Below are 18,933 nucleotides of genomic sequence, written 5' to 3' on the forward strand. Positions count from 1 at the left end.
TCAACTCATACTTTCCGGATACTTAATCCCACCTTTATAACCACCCATTTACGCGAGTGGCATTTGATGTAATCAAAGTACCTTTCCGGTATAAGTGATTTACATGATCTCATGGTCATAAGGACTAGGTAACTATGTATCGAAAGCTTATAGCAAATAACTTAATGACGAGATTTTATGCTACGCTTAATTGGGTGTGTCCATTACATCATGATATAACCTTGTTATTAATAACATCCAATGTTCATGATTATGAAACTAATCATCCATTAATCAACAAGCTAGTTTAAGAGGCATACTAGGGACTTCTTGTTGTCTACATATTACACATGTACTAATGTTTCGGTTAATACAATTATAGCACGATATATAAACATTTATCATAAACATAAAGATATAAATAATAACCACTTTATTATTGCCTCTAGGGCATATCTCCTTCAATAGCAGTGTTCGGGGACTATTACTTGAGATCACCCACTGTCGAAGACACTCAGAGGATCCTTGCAACAAATGAAGCTAGAGGTTTTCCAGGGATGCTTGGAAGCATTGACTGCATGCATTGGCAATGGAAGAACTGTCCGTTTGCGTGGCAGGGAATGTACAAGGGTCACAAAAAGGCTGCACTCGTGATACTTGAAGCGTGTGGCTACCCATGATCTCTCGGATTTGGCACTCTTTCTTTGGTATGCCTGGATCCAACAATGACATCAACGTCCTAAACTGCTCCCACGGTCTTTTCCAAGCTTGTTGAGGGTCATGCTCCCCGGTGGACTATGTGATCAATGGTCGGCACTACAACAAAGGATACTACCTTGCGATCGTATCTATCCAAAGTGGGCAACATTTGTGAAGACTATCTCCAACCCTAGCACCCCCAAACTTTGCGAGTTTGTCAAGAAACAAGAAGCTTGCCGAAAAGACGTCGAGCGTGCATTTGGTGTTCTCCAGCGAGAGATTTCGTTGTCGTCCGGTTCCCCGCTATGACTTGGTCCAAAGATCGGATGTGGGAGGTGATAAACTCGCTGTGTGTGCCTACACAATATGATTATTGAAAATGAGCGAAAGCATCCGGTTCCTCCGGCTGAGCAAGAAGCACCATATGAGAGAGAGGGTCCTCTTGCACGACCTAATCACCAGGTGCCTCCATCATGGGCCGCCTTCTTTGCTATGCGCCAGGAGATTCGAGACTCTACAATGCATCAGCTGTTGCAAGATGATCTGGTGGAGCACATATGGAGGCTCCGAGGCAACTCCAACGCCGACGCCAACTAGTCTGTCTTAATTTGTTTGAAAAATTGTGAAATTGTGCGCTTCATTTGTTTCAGCACTTGTTAAACATTGTACTGATTATCGCCGAATTTGTTTCAGCAATTTTCGTACTCTTGGTCGCCGAACTTGTTAAATTTTATGTTAAATTTGTTTGAAATATGTCAAATGGTCGAGGTTGGGGGTTTCCTGCCGGGGGGACGGATGGAACTTCAGCGCTCCCCACGCCAAATCTTCCTCCAATCCGGACGAAAATTTCGCCGGATTTGAGCGTGGGAAGCGCCAACGAGTGGGGATGCTCTTAGGCATACTAACGCGCGGATCCAAGAAAACCTTTGGAGGACACACACAAACGCGTGCGTTATGTGCGACAACCGCAAACCCAATCCAAATTTGGGCTGAAAAGATCAAACGGACGCGATTTGTTTGTGATAAGCCATTGGGCCTTATGACCTTCTTTCTACGCCCAGGCGAGCAAGATCAAGGCGGCGGATATTTTGTCCCACATCGCCTAGGCGTAGAGATCCCGCGCGGTTTATACGACGCATCGTTCCCGTTTTGCATCACCGGGCCTAGTAGCGTAGGTCTATCACTCCTGCTCCGGAGGGTAAGTTGGCAAGCGAAAGGGTGAGGCCCACCGCGGCACCGTATCATGTACGGTCGGGGCGAGCTCAGGTTGGCATTTGAGTCCATGGTACTGAAGGTGCGTCCTTGTATATACGGCTCTGGCCCAGCCGTGTGTATCTGGACTGTACCCTCTGGCCTGGGGCGTATTGTGAGGGGCACCGGCCAGCTCCTATGTTCCGGCACAGGAGAAGCCTCAAGGCTCTGGGGTCGTTGACGCCCGGTTCCTAGCTGCTTCGGCATAGGTGAAGCCTCTCACGGCTCTGGGGTCCTTGGGCTCATGCTCTAGCCTCTCTTGTCAACTTCTTTTTTTGCGTATTTTTAAGTGAACTATTTACACAAAGTGAATGACTTAATAATAAAGAGGGGGATTGTTTTCTCTGTACATCAGAAGTTTTTGTAGTTTAGCCCTCCTATTTCTTACAAATCAACTGCGGTCCAATTTTTTGTCCAACCGATGCAGTGTGGCATCGTTCCGACGAAACTGGTCGGGTCCGTCCACTGCAAGAGATGATGACACCCACTTCGATGGCAACCTTGCTATCAACATGACATGAGATAAACACCCAAAACCTTCTTAGAGAACATACATGGTAGTGGCTCCTATTTTCCGGCATAGGAGAAGCTTCTCACGGCTCCCTATCTATGAGTTGGCAGTGTTTGGTTTTTCTAAATTGGGATAAATGCTTTGTTTGTTTTAATCTATACTTGATAATAAATGGAGGATTGTTTCCTCTATACATCATGCGTTTTGCAATTTAGCCCTCCCGTTTCTTAGAAATAAACTCACGGTCCAATTTTTGTTCAACCGATGGCAGCTGCCATGAGATCAACACCCAAAAACTTCTTCGAGCATGGGCAAGACAAAGTAGTGGTGCTTTACGTCAAATGAATGTGTGTTGCTATTTTTCTGATAAATTGCAACACACATTCATTTGACGTAAAGCGTCACGACGACAACAAACCCGAACAACTACTAGGGCACGAATAAGTGGAGAAGCGAGCGGGAAAAACCTATAGGGCCAACCTATGTAGATACCAAGGACCAATATTTATATTATGCAAAATTAAAAGGGTTTTGTGAAAGACTATGGGGCCCTCAAAATAAGGATACCCTAAAAATAATAATTAATGCGAATGGGGTTTATATTACTCAAGCTTCAGGAGAACAATCTTGTTGCCACAAGGATATTACATCATCCGAACCATATGTACCCCAGGTTATAGTATGTTTGTTCGAACAATTTCCTAAAGTGTGCTAGCTCTAAAATTAAAAATATATTGTTCAAATCTACAAATACCCGTGTGCAAACCCGTGTTCTTTTTCTCGGAAGAACGTAAATTCAATTATGAAAGTCTAATACTCCCTCCAATCCAAAATAAGCGACCGGGATTCAGTTTAATTCAGTCTAAATTTAAGATAAAATTTCGACACTAATTATAGATCGGAGGGGGTATAGTATTTTTACACATCAGATAGGGCACTTTTATTGTAAAGAAACAACGTTCCACAAGTCAAAATAATGATACTCGACAAAAAAAAGGACTAGCATAGCATACAACACGAAACCCTATAATGGCTGTCGAGGTCAAGGTGCATCAATACATCAACACGACATAATGGTGAGCAACAATCGTAGCAGCGACGCAGTTTTTTTTTTGCGAAACACAGTACAATTAAAGACACTCATACATACGCGCACACACTCACCCCTATGAACGAACACACGCACATCCTACCCCTATGAGCACCTCTAAGAGACTGCGTTGAAGAACTGATCCGGCAGGTCTTGAGATTGACGAAGTCACCACAGGCGCACTCAGTCTGTCGGCCTGAGCGTCGCCTCCCAGTGAAGAATATTCCGCCTTTTTATGAGACACCAAAGTGTCAAATGCGGGATTTGAGCTCCGGTGAGACTGGAAGTGTCACTCTTGCTCCTGGCAATCAGCCAGCATGTTGGTTCTCAGCAGCGACGCAGTTGCAAACTTGCAATATGCATGATTAATCATGTGGTGTGGAACCGCTTATGCAGTAAAACGTCGAGCTTCTCAAATTTGCGCATATCATTCTGGAAGAAGAAAACACGCCCTAAATTCTTGAAGCATATCTTGCCTCCTGAAGAAAAGAATAATCGATGGCCTGCTCTTCCGAAATAGCGGCTTTTGCTGTTGTTGAAACTACTAGTGAAGGCGTAAAGTAGCCAAAACGAACGTTATGCTCGAATACGCCTCGCCCTTGTTGAAACGTAATCGAAGAAATCCATCCTTCCATATATACTCGTCGTTTTCATCCCCCAGCAAAGCCCCGCGCAGAGCCTGAAAAGAAAATCTCCACCTGCACAAACAGAGCTCCGCATAAAATCGTCGCCTCCAATTCGAACCGCCGCGGCCCCGACCGGTGGATCCGCCGCCGCCGGCGTGACCCACGAGGCGAGGGAGGCTCGGCCGCGTGGCAATTTTCTGGGAAGCTCCTGCGCGCGGCCGCGCGGCAGCGGTCATGCCGTTCCCTTCCCGCAGGCGCGCGGCTCCGGCAGGCGGGTAACCTCTCGTCTTAGTACGCATCAGCGAGTGTAATTAGCGAGTGTGATTAGTCCCACCTCGCCATTCCGGACGGAATCCGCGCGCTATAAAAGCGGCCCATTCGCGGGTTCTCTCGCCGAGTCTGGTAGCACAGACCTGTAACTCCAGTTTCGGAGGGCGGAGTTGGCGAGGGGGTTAACCGGGCAAGGCTGTGCGTGGGCGAGCTTGCCGGCAACGGCGGGTTCGACGGCCGAGCTCGGGTCGCTGTGTTGTGCGCTTGAGCCACCATGGCCAGGCACCTGTAAAAGCACGGTAGACGCTATCCGGTGTTTGAGCCAGCCTGTAGGCTCCGCCGTGGATGGGCATACAAAATGGCCACGGCCTAGCCCCTGAAGTTAGCGCTGCTCGTGCTGTGCCTCCCCTTAGCAGGGGTGTGCCTTGGGTTCGCGCGCACACTTCGACCCCTCTCGCCAGCTTTTTTGATTTTTAATTGACACAAGATTATGTTCCTTCGTAGAGACAGCAGGTTTCAGTTCTTCTGTAGACTGTAGATCAAGGTGGCAACAATTGTTGAGTTCTTCAAGCTCACTATATCTAGCTAGCAGGTGCTGCTACTTTCTTCGTCCGACTGACATGGATGAATGATCCCCAAGAGCTTAATGTCGCGGAGAGCAACCTGGGAAGATAAATAGTCATGCCATTGTTTTTGATAACAAGAAAAGAACACCATCCATGGTGTCATGCATTATTTCTGTATTTTTCGAAAATATTGGGCAGGTCTCTGTGCTAGGTATCTTTAGGAGGATCAGAATGGTGAAGGCCAGTTTCATCAAGCTTGGGTGCAAACGAAATTGCTAAAGGAGGCGTCCAAGTGGTGCTGAGCTCTGACCTGCTAACTAATGGAGTATTGTAATTGGTTAAGCAAGGCATTATATAGCTTGACTACTTTGAATTGGTATATAATTTACACATGTATGGAATTTGAATGATGAGACTGTTAGGACTTGACTCTTTTCACAGCTAGGCTCAAATGGTATTATTCGGGCATTTCCATGACCGAGGTACAAACCCTGCATGATGGGATCTAAGTGATTCATTCTTCAAGTGTTTGTGAATTGGTCACTTGGTTGTTCCTCTTCCATTCTGCCATATATAGCAACACCTCCTTGCCTGCTTATGCTATGTATAGTTTACACATTGAATTAGGTATCACAATATTCAGTGGCTTACAGTTTTTGTATAGTGAAAGGGAGCAAGGCATCCAGCCGTACTATATTTTTCATTAAAGAAATCAATAAAGCTGTGCTACAGGTTCTGGGTTGAGGCCTGTCAAAACGAAACCAATTTTAGAATTCCGTCGAAGAATGACTATATAATTCATTAATTCTTAGCTTGCACAATTTTCTGTTGCTGAATTTGGCGTCTAATGCTGTGATAAACAGGCCAAGTCAAAGCTTGTGTACATATTCTATCGTAGTATACATAAGTAAAGAATACTTCAACTACTTGCATTCACGTGTTGTCATTTCTTAGCTGCTCATAATACCTTTGTGTTTTTCTTCTTTTAGTGGCAACTAAAGGAAGGCCACTTTAATTTAGGCTAAATCTGTATGCTGGGAATGTGCCACTTGAAATATCTAAGGTGTTGGAATGTTTACATGCTGACCTGATTGTATGCAGATTAATCCATGATGAAACATGTACGGCGCACACCATGCCGTTCTGCATCAATCAATGTTATGTCAGCTCTAAAATGCTCAATTTGTTTCTCTGCGTGAATCAGGATTCGTGGAGCTGATTTAGCGGCGTTTCCATTAATAGTTACAAGTGGCATGTATCAGCGCCAAGGGATGTGCCATCGACTAACCAAAGCAATTGAATCGGTAATTCGGTTTGGCATTTTCTCTGATCTTTTTGGCACTGCCATTTCACATGTACATATGGGCTTGTGATAGTTTGCTCTTTAATATTTTCTTCTTGAGTATATCACTTCAGATTTCCTACATCAGATTGTCCCTGAAAGCATGTCCACCATGCCATAGTAGGCTAATTATATTTTCACATACTTACTCCTGCAATTGTCTAAACTGTAGTATGTTTCTGGATTGATTTGTTATTCTAATTGTGGGGCCAGCATGTATTTGTGATATCTTTCATCTTTTCCGTAGGATGCCTGTATTCTGCAAATTATGCATTATGGGCAGGGTTTGGATTTCCAAGTCACAACGGTAACAAACCATTATTGCTCGGAACCAGAAATCCCGGTTAGTACTGGAATTTGTTTCATTGATGAGATTATGCTATTTTGAGCCACGTTGTGGTTTGAGCCTTAACTCTGAAGAAAAATGAGAAAATAAAGGAAGTACGACTTTTAGCTGCTACTAATGGAAACTCTCCTGTAAAGGCTCTTAAACCTAGTTGTAGGTCTGTATTCTCATACTATTTTGTTAGCACTGTTGCATAACACTGAACGTGTAAAATAGAGATAGGCCTTGTTGAACTGTGTAAATTTATCTTTGGATGCGGGAAGGAGGAATTTTAGAAAAGCATAAAGTGTTATTTGTGTTTTAAGTGCTTTCTTTCTGCGTGTTTTAATTGCTGGATGAGGGATTGATAGGCTGATGTTTCATATTTATTAGTTAATTACCAAGAAGAGTTTAAGCTTTGTGTTTATCAAATCAGTCAAATTTATCAAGATGGTTTCCTTTATAACAGAGGTTTGAAGATTTAGCATACTTTTAGATGGATGGAAATTTATCATTTCATCGCCTGGAGGGATGTGTGCTTTGGTTATCTGTGTCGGATATCCATAATAATGGATTATTGAAAATTGCTTATAGTCACAAGGCGGACAGGCTGACAGGCAGTAGGCAGGCCTTGGCGGAACCAGAAACTTAATCGATCACAGTGACATTTAGGAAAGTACTAATAGTCGCGTAGGGTGGTTATCCTTAGGTCCCATGAACCACCGTTAGGTTTCTGGATTTGTCATCACGCTCCGCCACTGCAATTACCCCAACACTTGCCTCCGGTGACTTTGTCGCAAGCCGCTCAGAGTGAGGCTCTTCTTATGCTATCAGTTTTTGTGAATACTTCAATTGGAACCTCAAGCATTGTGATGAAGTAGATAACCACACTTGTGAGTACCGCCTTGACAAGGTTGTACAACCGACCATAGTGACATGCTTCCCTAGCGAAGGAATGAGCTCGGCGGCCACCTTGTCCTCCAAGAGTTGAAAATGGTTCTTTTCAAACGGGTCACCAACAAGGTTAGCCCAAGGTATCTCATAGGCAACTTGGCGTGAGTACTCGGGAAGGCTTCTAGAATCGTCAAGATGAATATCTTCACAACTAATTGGAGCTACTTTGCTTTTTTTGCACAATTGGTAACAAGCCTGGTGGCATTGCCAAAATTTTCCAAGGTTGTGGCTAAGAAGTTGATGCATCCTTGTTGGGGGTCACAAAGATAGCGGCGTCCTCGGCAAAAAAGAGTTGTGCAGATCGTTGCGGTGTATGGGGTGCAATGGATCAGTGGTGTTCTTGTGTTGAAGCCCTCGTTGCTTGAGCGGGTGCTCAGTGTGCATGTTACAACCTTTTTTTTCCTTGTATAATCTACGGTGTTTTCCGTTTCCCTACTTTTATGAAATTAAGCATAACTCGTGTTGTTGAGAGTCAAAAAAAATTCAAATGGCGGTGAATCTAGAATCCCAAGCGCTGCTCTCCCATGGCGTCTTCATTGCGATCATTTCTTTGTACTATTCATTCGTCTGACCATCCGTGGGAAAATTTTGGGCTTATTTGATTGAAAGAAATCTCATAGGAGTTATGTAGGATTATCATTCGTAGGAATTTTTTTGATTCGGAGTATTGAAATTCTTAGAAATACAAATGATTTTTTTTCTTCTATAGGATTGCATTGCTCTATGTTGTGGAGGAAAACTTACGTCTACTCAGACCTTATGTTACAATTTCTTTGATTTTCCTACGAATCAAATGCTACAAGTTGCAGCATCTCCAGTCCAATATTGCAATCTGCGTAACCGAGCGATTTTTTTTTTAATAATACCTTTTTTTTCTTTATTTCTAGAAATAATACTCATTTTCGCTAATTTGCAGAAATAATACACCGTCGGGGCAAAAGAACCCGATTGATAGGAATCGGGGTAGAGCAATCCGATTAGTCCATATCGGGGTAGTATAGTCCGATTTCTACCAATTCCTGTGAATCATATGGAGCTGGCCTTTTTCCTGTACACTGATCGGGGTTCCCTAACCCGAAATTCTTTTATCGGGAACTAGTAAGCCGAACAGGAGGTCGTGCAATAAAGCTCACTAACCAGCTCTTGGTGTTTACTGCACAGCTCGGCACATGAGGGGATCTCCAGCGGTGCGACCCAAACGGATCCTGAGCGACCGTTTTCGTTCGCCGTGACCGGAAATGCATCTGACGCCTGCTCCAGCGGGGTGACGCAAAATGATCGGGCCGTCCGCGGAGACGCAAACCTAGCCCAAATATGCGCCAGGTTTGCGTCTCCGCGGACGCTCGGTGGTCGCTGAATCTATCCGCCTTGGATGCATCCGGGCCCGGTCGGCAGTGAGTAGGTAAGCAAAAGATTTTTTCATTACTATTGATTGGCCAAAAGGACCATCTTTACAGAGATGGTTAGTCGAGTTAACCTAAAACTACAACGGTCGTACCTACTCGCCGTCACGCGGCCTACACCGGCCTCGGTTACTCGCAGTCGCGCGCCCTAATACTGGTCGCCGGAAGGGCCGGCGCCATCGTTGAAGCGGGAACGCTTCTTGCACTCCGCGCGCCGCGCACGCCGGCGAACGGAAATCTCGTCCTGCCGCCTGCGGTGTTCGAGGGCCTTGGCCAGGGAGCTGTCCCACAGGGCCGCTGTCTGGGCCGCCGCCACCTTGGCAGCCGCCGCCTGGGCCTCCTCCTCCTCCGCCGCCGCGCCTCGTTCGCCTGGGCCGCCGCCTGGATCGCCGCCGCGTCCTCGTTCGCCTGGGCGGCCACCTAGATCGCCGCCATGTCGGCGATGAAGCGTGCCCTGTCCCTAGCCGCCGCCACCGCTTCGTCTCTGGCGGCGATGGCGGCCTCCAGCTCGCGGTTCTCCTGCTCGACCCGCGCGGGAGAAGGCCCCTACGCTGGAGCGAGTCTAGGTCGGAGCACATTAACCCCCAAGCCATGGCCATCGCATATTTGTGGGCTTCCTCCTCCGCCACCCAATCCTGGCGGCGTTAGGCGTCCCCAGCCAGGGACTCGAAGGACGCGAGCAGAACCCGCTGGTTGCCGGTGCAGTCGAAGCGCCTGAGCACGGGGGGTCGTCGTCCGCGATGTCGTGGATGACGGCGTCGGCCGGAGGGGCCGCGATGGCCGCCCGCGCCTCCGCGAGCTCAGCCCTGGCGTTGGCGAGCTCGACCATGGCGTTGGCGATCTCCGCCCTGGTCGCCGCGAGGCGCCCGCGCGCGCTCGCCGCCTCCGCGACCTCCGCCTCCGCTGCCTCCAGGTCTCTAGTGGGACGACGTATAGTGATCGGGTCGTCCGCAGCGACGCAAATCTGGCTCAAATATGCGTCTCAGATGCGTCTCTGCGACGCTACGCGGACGCGCAAAGTGTCCGCTCTTGTCTGGCGGTCGGGCCTGTCTGGCATTGACCCAGACTCGATGCGTCTTCTCAGCCGCGCCAGTACTGGCGCCGAGGCGTCGCTTCGGCGGTCCGCGCGCGCATCTGGTTTAACCGAATTATTTCTGTTTTAAAACCGTATTAACCGTTCCACAAATGGTTAGCTATTTTGCTAACCGTAACCTAACCTATAGCTGAAAAAAACTATATTTTGGTTACGATTAGGTTTTATCGGTTCCGTTTTTGGTTTCGGTTGGTTATGCACAGCCGGAGTCTGTGGCCGCGTAATGGCGATGCCTCGTGTGGCGCGCGGCCGTCAGCTACCTCTGCGTACGAAGTAATGGCGATGCCACGCGTGCCGCGGCTGTCGCCTCCCACCGGCCTATATAAACAGGCGCGCGCACATCTCATCTCCCCCGGCCTCGAGCGCCGACTCCACCTTCCCCGGCCTCGAGCTCCAACAAGGATTTCGACGACGAAGATAACACCGACGACCTCCTCGACCCGGTCAGGGACGCCAAGTTCCTGGCTGGCGCGGAGAAGGAAGCAGAGGAGGAGCGGGCGGTCACGCGGCGTTCGACGTCGAGATGGAACGCCGCAGGGTGGCGGCCGCCGCAGCCGCAGAGGACGATGACTCCGACATCTCATGGTCTTCTGATGACCCTGATGCGCCTACCCCAGAGGAGAAGGCGGCATAGCAGAGAGTGTTAGTCGACTCCTTCGACGAGGCGCGACTCATGCACAGGAACTAGACGTCGTGCGCCCACTAGCGGGACGTGCACCTGCCTGGCGGCGGCTGGCGGCTCAGCCACCTCTCGGTGCTCGGTCCCGCCCGTGCCTCCACGGGAGCCGGATAGGGAGCGCCGAGATCCGGCGGCGGCGGCGGTACCATCGAATCCAACACACGCGCGCGCCCGGCGCAAGACCGAGAAGGATCCGAGGAGGCAGGCAGGCTTACACGGCGACGAGGCTTCCCTTCGACCATCCACCGCCGCCTCGTCATCGAACACGGCAGCCACCGGCGCCTCCACAGGACGACGACAACGAGTACAACGACGAGCTGACCTACCATAACGAGGAGGCCAAGGAAGACAGCGACGACTACGTCGCCTGCATTTTCCAGGAATGGTAGTTGGCCATGGCGGAGGGCCAGGAGTTCAAGTACCTGGCGACGATGACGGACGATGAGATCGAGAGGCTCGGCATCCTGTCTCGAAGGTGGACCGATCGGTCCGCTGCCCAGGTAAGCCACCGGTATCATGCTGCCGGGCCTCACAGAGGAAGAGGCCCTACGATGGGCGCTCAAGGACTCAGCCCCGCAACCGGTGCAACCGCCGCCTCCACCTCCACCATCGGCGTGGGCCGCTCAACCTCCACCACCGCCGGCTTGCCAACTGGTCGTGGCCGGTACCGGAGCCAGGCGAGTAGGCGCATGCGTTATTAGGTTTTATATTTTATTTTCCTTTATTTTAATATGTAAATTATGTTTTTATGTTGAAAAAATGTAAACTCAAAAAAATGCGTCGTGCCGCTGGAGCTACCTGACGCAAACGAACGCACGGTCGATTTCGATCATTTAAACCGACACAAACAAACACGCGCGAAAATTTTAGGCGTTTAAAATGCGTCGCCCGTTGAAGATGCACTACTAGTTGCTGCCTTTGGTGGCGTGAGTAGGCCTGAGTAGTTGTTGCTGCTCTTGACAGCGACAGAGAAGTAGCTAGCCCAGCTCAGGCTAAGATAGATTCACTGCAACACGATAGCCTTTCTTGCTTCGGGTTACTAGTTCCCAATAAGTTCCTTTCGGGTTAGACAATCCCGATTACTACAAAGCAAAAAAGCAAACTCCAGATAGCCCACAGAAATCGGGCTATGCTATCCCGATAGGGATTAATCGGGTTGCTCTATCCCGATTTCGTCCAATCGGGTTCGTTTCCCCGACGGTGTATTATTTATATAAATAATCGAAAACTAGTATTATTTCTGAAAATAAAGAAAAAAAATGTATTATTAAAAAAAATTGCGCCGTAACCGACGCAGCAGCACTCAGGCCGGCAATCTTGCCCATGGGTCTGGGCGCCCACGGGCACCCGACCCGAATGGGTAGGGTATGGGTCGACTATTTCGCCCATTGGTTATGCCCATGGGTAACCCGATTAGTTATGGGTAGGGCATGGGCATAAGGTTGTGCCCGTGGGTAACCCGATGGGTCGCCCGATTAGTTTTGATAAATAAATAAATATATATTCTACATAACAATTAGTCTTTTATTTGATGTAACTACACTTGATACCACACACAAAAGCAAACACTTGGTTCCTAGGTAGCAAGACACTAGACTTAAACGTCTGTTAAGTTTTTTTTGTGCCAAAGCTAGTTCTTAATTCCTACCGGTCCATGTAAAATACGACATGGTTTCCATGCCTTTCACTGGTACGATGCCTCACTAGCTCGTGAAATGATGCATGGATCGGTAGTCTTCTAGTTAGTACAACCCCACCAAGAGAAAAATGAATGTAGGGATAGTTGCCTATATAAGAAACCGCAAAACCAAGTACCCAAGACTTGAGTGTGATCTGTTTTCGGTTGCCTGAACGGAGTGTCTCCTACCCGCATGGATTGTAACGGAAAATGTTTTGTGAATGACTTGATGGCTTTGCAAACCTAAGATGGTGCTATTTGGTGGGTTGTCTACAGACCCGATGGGTGCCCGGTTGGGTCGGGTGACCCGATGGGTCTGGGCATGGGTATGCGCTTAGACCCATGGGTAGGGTCGTGGGTATGAATCTCGCCCGTTTGTTAAATGGGCATGGGTATGGGAGAGGTCGACCCGGTCAAACCCGACCCGATTGCCAGCCTTAAGCAGCACCTACCCCATCAAGTAGCCCTCGGATCAAGTAAACTAATTAATCCGTGATGAGAACCCTGCGGCGCCCATCACTGGCTTCACCCGGATCGCACGACAGGAAACGGCCGCGCGCGGCGGGCGAACCTGTTTAGTGTGTCCAGGTGCAGGCACCCGATTTCATTCCATGGACAGAGTCAGAGGCGCAGAGCTAGTGGGCGATTTACACAAAAATAACCCAAAAGTGGAAGAAAAGCACAGACTGACCTTCCGGCGAAACTATTTCACCAATCTAACCCTTTTGTGTGGCGCTCCTCCCACGGGCGCCACACATGCCCTTGTGGCTCCCCTCTTGCCGGCGCCACTGACCCAGTCGACGTGGCGCCATCGACGCTGAGCTGGTGCGCCCATCCGACGTGGCAGCATGTGTGGCGCCACTCCCAACGGCGCCACACATGCACTTGTAATCCCCCCCAAAACATACTGTAAGACAAATCCTCTGGGACTTAGCCGTTTTGCGAGGCTCGATGTGTGGCGCCGATGCCACGGGCGCCACACTAGCATGTGTGGCGCCGATGCCACGGGCGCCACACATCCACTTAAGTGTGGCGCCCGCGCCCGCCCCCGCCCGACCATCTTCTTCTCTCGTTTCTTCTCCTCCTCCCTCTCTCCCCAAGGCGGCCGGCGGTTTCCTCCTCCTCCTCTCTCTCTCCCCCAACAAATCGGCCACAAATTCATCGGATCTGACCGGCCAATCTCTTTCCCATCCATTCCTCAAGGTAATCCCCTTCGAATCCCTCACATTCATCCACTAATTTCATAGATCTTGCTAGATTTGCACATGAACCCTAGACATGGAAACTAGATTTGAAATGGCTATGTATGTGTTGAATGTGTATGTGTAGGAACCCTAGATATGTAGGAACCCTAGATATGTAGGAACCCTAGATATGTAGGAACCCTAGATATGTAGGAACCCTAGATGTGTTGAATGAAATTTTACATGTATGTGTTGAAATCCTTATGTATGTATGTGGTGAAAGGCAAAATTGGAGCTTAGCAAATGCATTCTATTGTCTTACATATGTCTATTATGTGCCTAGGAATGGTATGTCTTACGAAATTCATATGTGTGATGTATTTGGATATGAACTCTCATGTATGTGTGATGTATATGTGATTCGAAAGTTAGATATATTCTCATGTATTCTTGATGGAATAACTCATATTTGTTAGGAATGTATGTGTGATGGCTTATTTGGATATATTCTCATGTATGTGTTTCTCATATTTGGTATGAATGGCTCATAATATATTGTATGTGTTGCTCATACATGTAGGATGGTGTGGCTTACGGATGAAGAGTACGGACAGGGAGCACCGGGCTGTTCATATGACGGAGAGGGGAACGGATCTTCACCCTTTGAAGATTCGTTACCATGGCACACCGGATATACCTTATGACGAGAGGTACACGGAGTTCATCCGGCCTACTCGGTCTTATGCCGTTCATATCCCTTGTAAGCCGTGGGGGCCACACATGAACCCCTCGGCACTCACCGCCCTTGTCGACCGGTGGAGGCCGGAGACTCACACCTTCCACTTGAGGGCCGGCGAGATGGCCCCTACTCTGCGAGGATGTTTCCATGATCCTTGCACTACCTATTCGGGGCGAGCCACCGTGTATGAACACGGCTTCGATGGGTGGCGCCGGCGAGATGGTGGGGCTTATTGGCGGGGCTCCTCCGCCGCCGGAAAATCCAAAGGAGAGAGTTCCCGCCGGCACGTCTTTCACTTGGATCGAACTAACTTTGCAGAATGCCCCATAGAGGCCGACGAGGACACTCGGAGGACGTACGCCCGCGTGTACTTATGGTACATGATTTCCGGGACTCTCTTTCTCCGACGGTGGGGGTAAGCTGGCCCATTGGTGTTGGCTGAAGGCGCTTACGGTGTTGGACGCCCGGTGGAGTTGGGGAACAGCGGCACTTGCCTACCTCTACCGGCAGGTGATGATTTGTTCTATGTACTATTTTCCTATAGTAGTGCGCTACACAAAGTAGTAACCAAATATCTTATGTACGCAGTTGGACGAAGCTTGTCGCAGGGCTGGGAGCAAGACGGGGAGCGGCGGTATTGGTGGATGCATGCTCCTACTTTCCGTATGGAGCTGGGACCGCCTATCGGTTGGGCGTCCCGGGGTACTCAACGAGACGCCATGGCCTCATTTCCCTCACTTTCCCGATCGGGAGCCCACTTGGGCATACCTTTGGGACAATGTCTCGGAGATGACGAGCGATCCAATGATCATGTACGAGGCGGTACTGCTGCGGAGTTGGACACTCTTACCGCCGAGCGAGGTAACCGATCACCGCGGAGTTGCAATCCTAGTTTTGATTGATTCTACCGGCATCTACTAAATAATTGTATGCTGCAGGTGGAATGGGAGCCATATGGTAGCTACTACCGTATTGGCGCGGCGATGACTGACCTAAACCCCAAGTGCACGGAGGAGGCGCGGTTCTGGCGTATGCGCTGCCCACTCATATGCATGTGGCTTGTTGAACACCGCCAGCCGCAAAGAGTGATGAGACAGTTTGTCCCTCACGACTTCACCGCTTTCAACAACTACCTCGAGTGGTTCCATCAGAACACGCGTATCGAGTTAGTGAAGCGCGCGTATCGTCAGGAGATCTTGGACGACCCCATCCAGTTCGATGAGGTTGGGCAAAGCCAGCACGACACTTTTGCTCGCGAGAGGGAGATCGACTTCTATTGCTTCCGAGCTGAACTTCGTGGTAATGGATTCTCTCACTAACTAGTACATCATCTAGATTGCCATGTGCTCGCTTAAATTGTGTATGCTATGTTTGTCACAGCGGGAGGAGATCCGAGAAAACCGGCGAGGAGTGCGAGACTATGTGGGACCGAGCCACAGAGATGAAAAGCTCGTTTCACCGTTGCGGAATTTCATTAAGCTATGATCACCAACTTTGAATGTACACTATTATGTTCCGGTGGCTTTGTAACCGTGAGTTCCATGACGCAGAACAACTGCACGAAAGATGCGGCGGTTAGCGAACTTGCTAGGTTGCCGCGAAGGCGAAATCCCTACATCCTCCTCTTCGAAGAACATGTATGGACTATTTTGTTGTCTGTGAAACATGTTCTTACTAATTTCAACTTTTGTAATCTCATGTGTTCATGTTTGTGCAGATTCCTCCCGAGGACGACCTAGTTCCGAGTCAAGCCGTACTTCCGAAGCGTACCTCCAAGCAACGGTCAGCTTACCAGTTGAAGCTAAGGGGCAAGGCTCCAAACCGGTACACTCCGGAAGATTATGTCAACCGAGGAAAGAAGGTTGTCACTGAGGAGGATGACGGGCCGCCGCGGAGATGAGCTATGTCGAGGATGAGGAACGACGAGCCGTTCTCTTCGAGGAGGAGGAGGAGGAGGAGGAGGAGGAGGAGGAGGAGCAGGAGCAGCGGCGGGAGCAGCGGGGAGCAGCGGCGGGAGCGAGCAGCGGGAGCAGCCAAGGCGAGCGGACGAAGAGGATGGCCGTCCGGAAGCAGCCCACGAGGACGGCACGTCGAGGACGCTACTAGGATGTGCTACGTGTTGTTGTGAACTCTATATTCATAAGTATCGATTTGTGAACCCTATGTCATTTCGAACCATGGTGCTGTAATGCTACTTGTTGTTTGAATCTACGTGCTACAATGTGACGTATGAAGTGTTATATGTGTATGTCATGAAATTTCTACTTGTTGTATCCAATGTTGTACTCGTAACTGTTGGAGTTTGGTAGGATTTTTCATGTTTTCAAAACAAGTCAATGTGTGGCGCCCTTCCCACTGGCGCCACAAATGCTTGTGTGGCGCCCGTGGCATCGGCGCCACACATGCCAACTTATATGAACCATTGGGTCGAAAACATCCAGGGGCTCCGGACGATAAGTCCTTAGCCGTTTTCGCGAGCCTCTATGTGTGGCGCCCGTGGCATCGGCGCCACACATGCTAGTGTGGCGCCCGTGGCATCGGCGCCACACATCGAGCCTCGCAAAACGGCTAAGTCCCAGAGGATTTGTCTTACAGTATGTTTTGGGGGGGGGGATTACAAGTGCATGTGTGGCGCCGTTGGGAGTGGCGCCACACATGCTGCCACGTCGGATGGGCGCACCAGCTCGGCGTCGATGGCGCCACGTCGAGCTGGGTCGGTGGCGCCGGCGGGAGGGAGCCACAAGGGCATGTGTGACGCCCGTGGGAGGGGCGCCACACAAAGGGTTAGATTGGTGAAATAGTTTCGCCGGAGGGTTAGTCTGTGCTTTTCTTCCACTTTTGGGTTATTTTTGTGTAAATCGCCGAGCTAGTGGAGGCTAAGATATACTAGTAGCAGAGCTTGACGACGACTATGGCCCGTTCGCCCGTGCGTGCGGTTGAACCTGCCCAACGGCAGCCCGTGCGATGGATAGATGCCTTCCCCCTTCTTCCCTTTTCTGAAACTCAACGCCTTGCTCCTTTGTTCTCTCTGACAGGATAGAGCGCTGCTGCCTGCCGGTTCCCGGTCACTGTCGTCGTATCGCGCGTGTAAATCTACCTCGATCGTCAGCTGTAATCTGGAAACTCTGGCGATCCGCGTCAGCTGCTGCGAGTGCCGGGAACGCTCCGTCTCCTGCTAAACTATGCTCGGCCGATTTCGGCATTTGCCACGTGTTCTTGTTCGAGCATAAATTAGCCATTCTTCTGAATTGACATACTGACAAATCGACAGCCTCGCCGTCGTCTCTAATCTTCTTCTTAATCATGTGTCATCAATCATGCATTACACGTACCATAAAGTACAAAACTGGTCGACGACAACGCCGGCCGGTTGGTGTTGTCGCTATAATCCAATTATTAATCTACTGTTTTGTAGGCCACCAAGCATGTTACTAGGCACTTAGCTGGTTGAACTGCCACGTACGTAACACAGAACTAGCTAGCTAGTCTTTTCTTCAGCTGTCCGCAAGTGACATGAAGCCTTCATCCACTTCAAAGACCATCCTCATTAGTGGGTTCATCCTACTTAAGTTGAAAATTTGCTGGGTCCACTACCCACCTGTGTAGGAACAGTACTCCCTCTGTCCTTAAATAAGTGTAACATGTCTTAAGTTAAATCATATTAATTTTGACCAACTTCTTCAAAAAAATTAGCAATATTTATGACAATAAATTAGTATTGCTAGCTTCATCTTGACGTGTAGTTCAATAATATGACAATTTGATGTCACATATGTTGAATTTTTGTGTGTAGAAGTTTGATCAAATTTAAAAATATTTGACTTTCAAAAGAGGAAAACATACACTTATTCACGGACGGAGGGAGTAGGTAGTAGTAGCTGCTTTTACCCTACTTAAGGATAAGTGGAAATTTGACGGTCCTACTTATGTTATTAACCATTTTGAAAGATTATCGAAAAGTTGTAGGGTATGCACTTGATAATTTCAAAGAAATTCCTATTCTGAAGGACGTGGAACCAATAGTAGATACTCAGAAGCGTGTCCACCCTCGAATCAAGAATATGATAGTCCTGCAATGCAACCAAACGACATGTATTCAAATTTCTCATGTTTTCGATTCTTGCATGATTCAATATGCTTATATGCATGACAAGCTTTTCCAACATTTTTTTCCCTATCCTGTGCTTTGGAAATCATGTGAATCGGAGAGACCATTGGTCCTTTATCTATCACGTGGATTCAGGAGTTTTAGTTAGGGCTCTTGATTCGAAGGATTTTTATAGGAGTTTTGGAGGATTCGAAGCCTTAGAATTTTTCCTTACGGTGATTGTTTGATTTTCTCATAAGAAATCATTTGCATTATATTCCATAGAAAACTTAACATCCAATCGCACCTCTTGTAAAAGTGAGCATGACATGTCAATCCCATGTATTTCAAACCCAACGAATCAAATAGAGGACCCCCCCCCCCCCGCCGAGACTTGACGTGTTTGAGATCATTGTAGTAGAGAAGGGAAGCGTTGAGCATCCTCCGGGATCAAATC

Source organism: Lolium rigidum, chromosome 6 (genome assembly GCF_022539505.1).
Source record: "Lolium rigidum isolate FL_2022 chromosome 6, APGP_CSIRO_Lrig_0.1, whole genome shotgun sequence".
NCBI lineage: Eukaryota > Viridiplantae > Streptophyta > Magnoliopsida > Poales > Poaceae > Lolium > Lolium rigidum.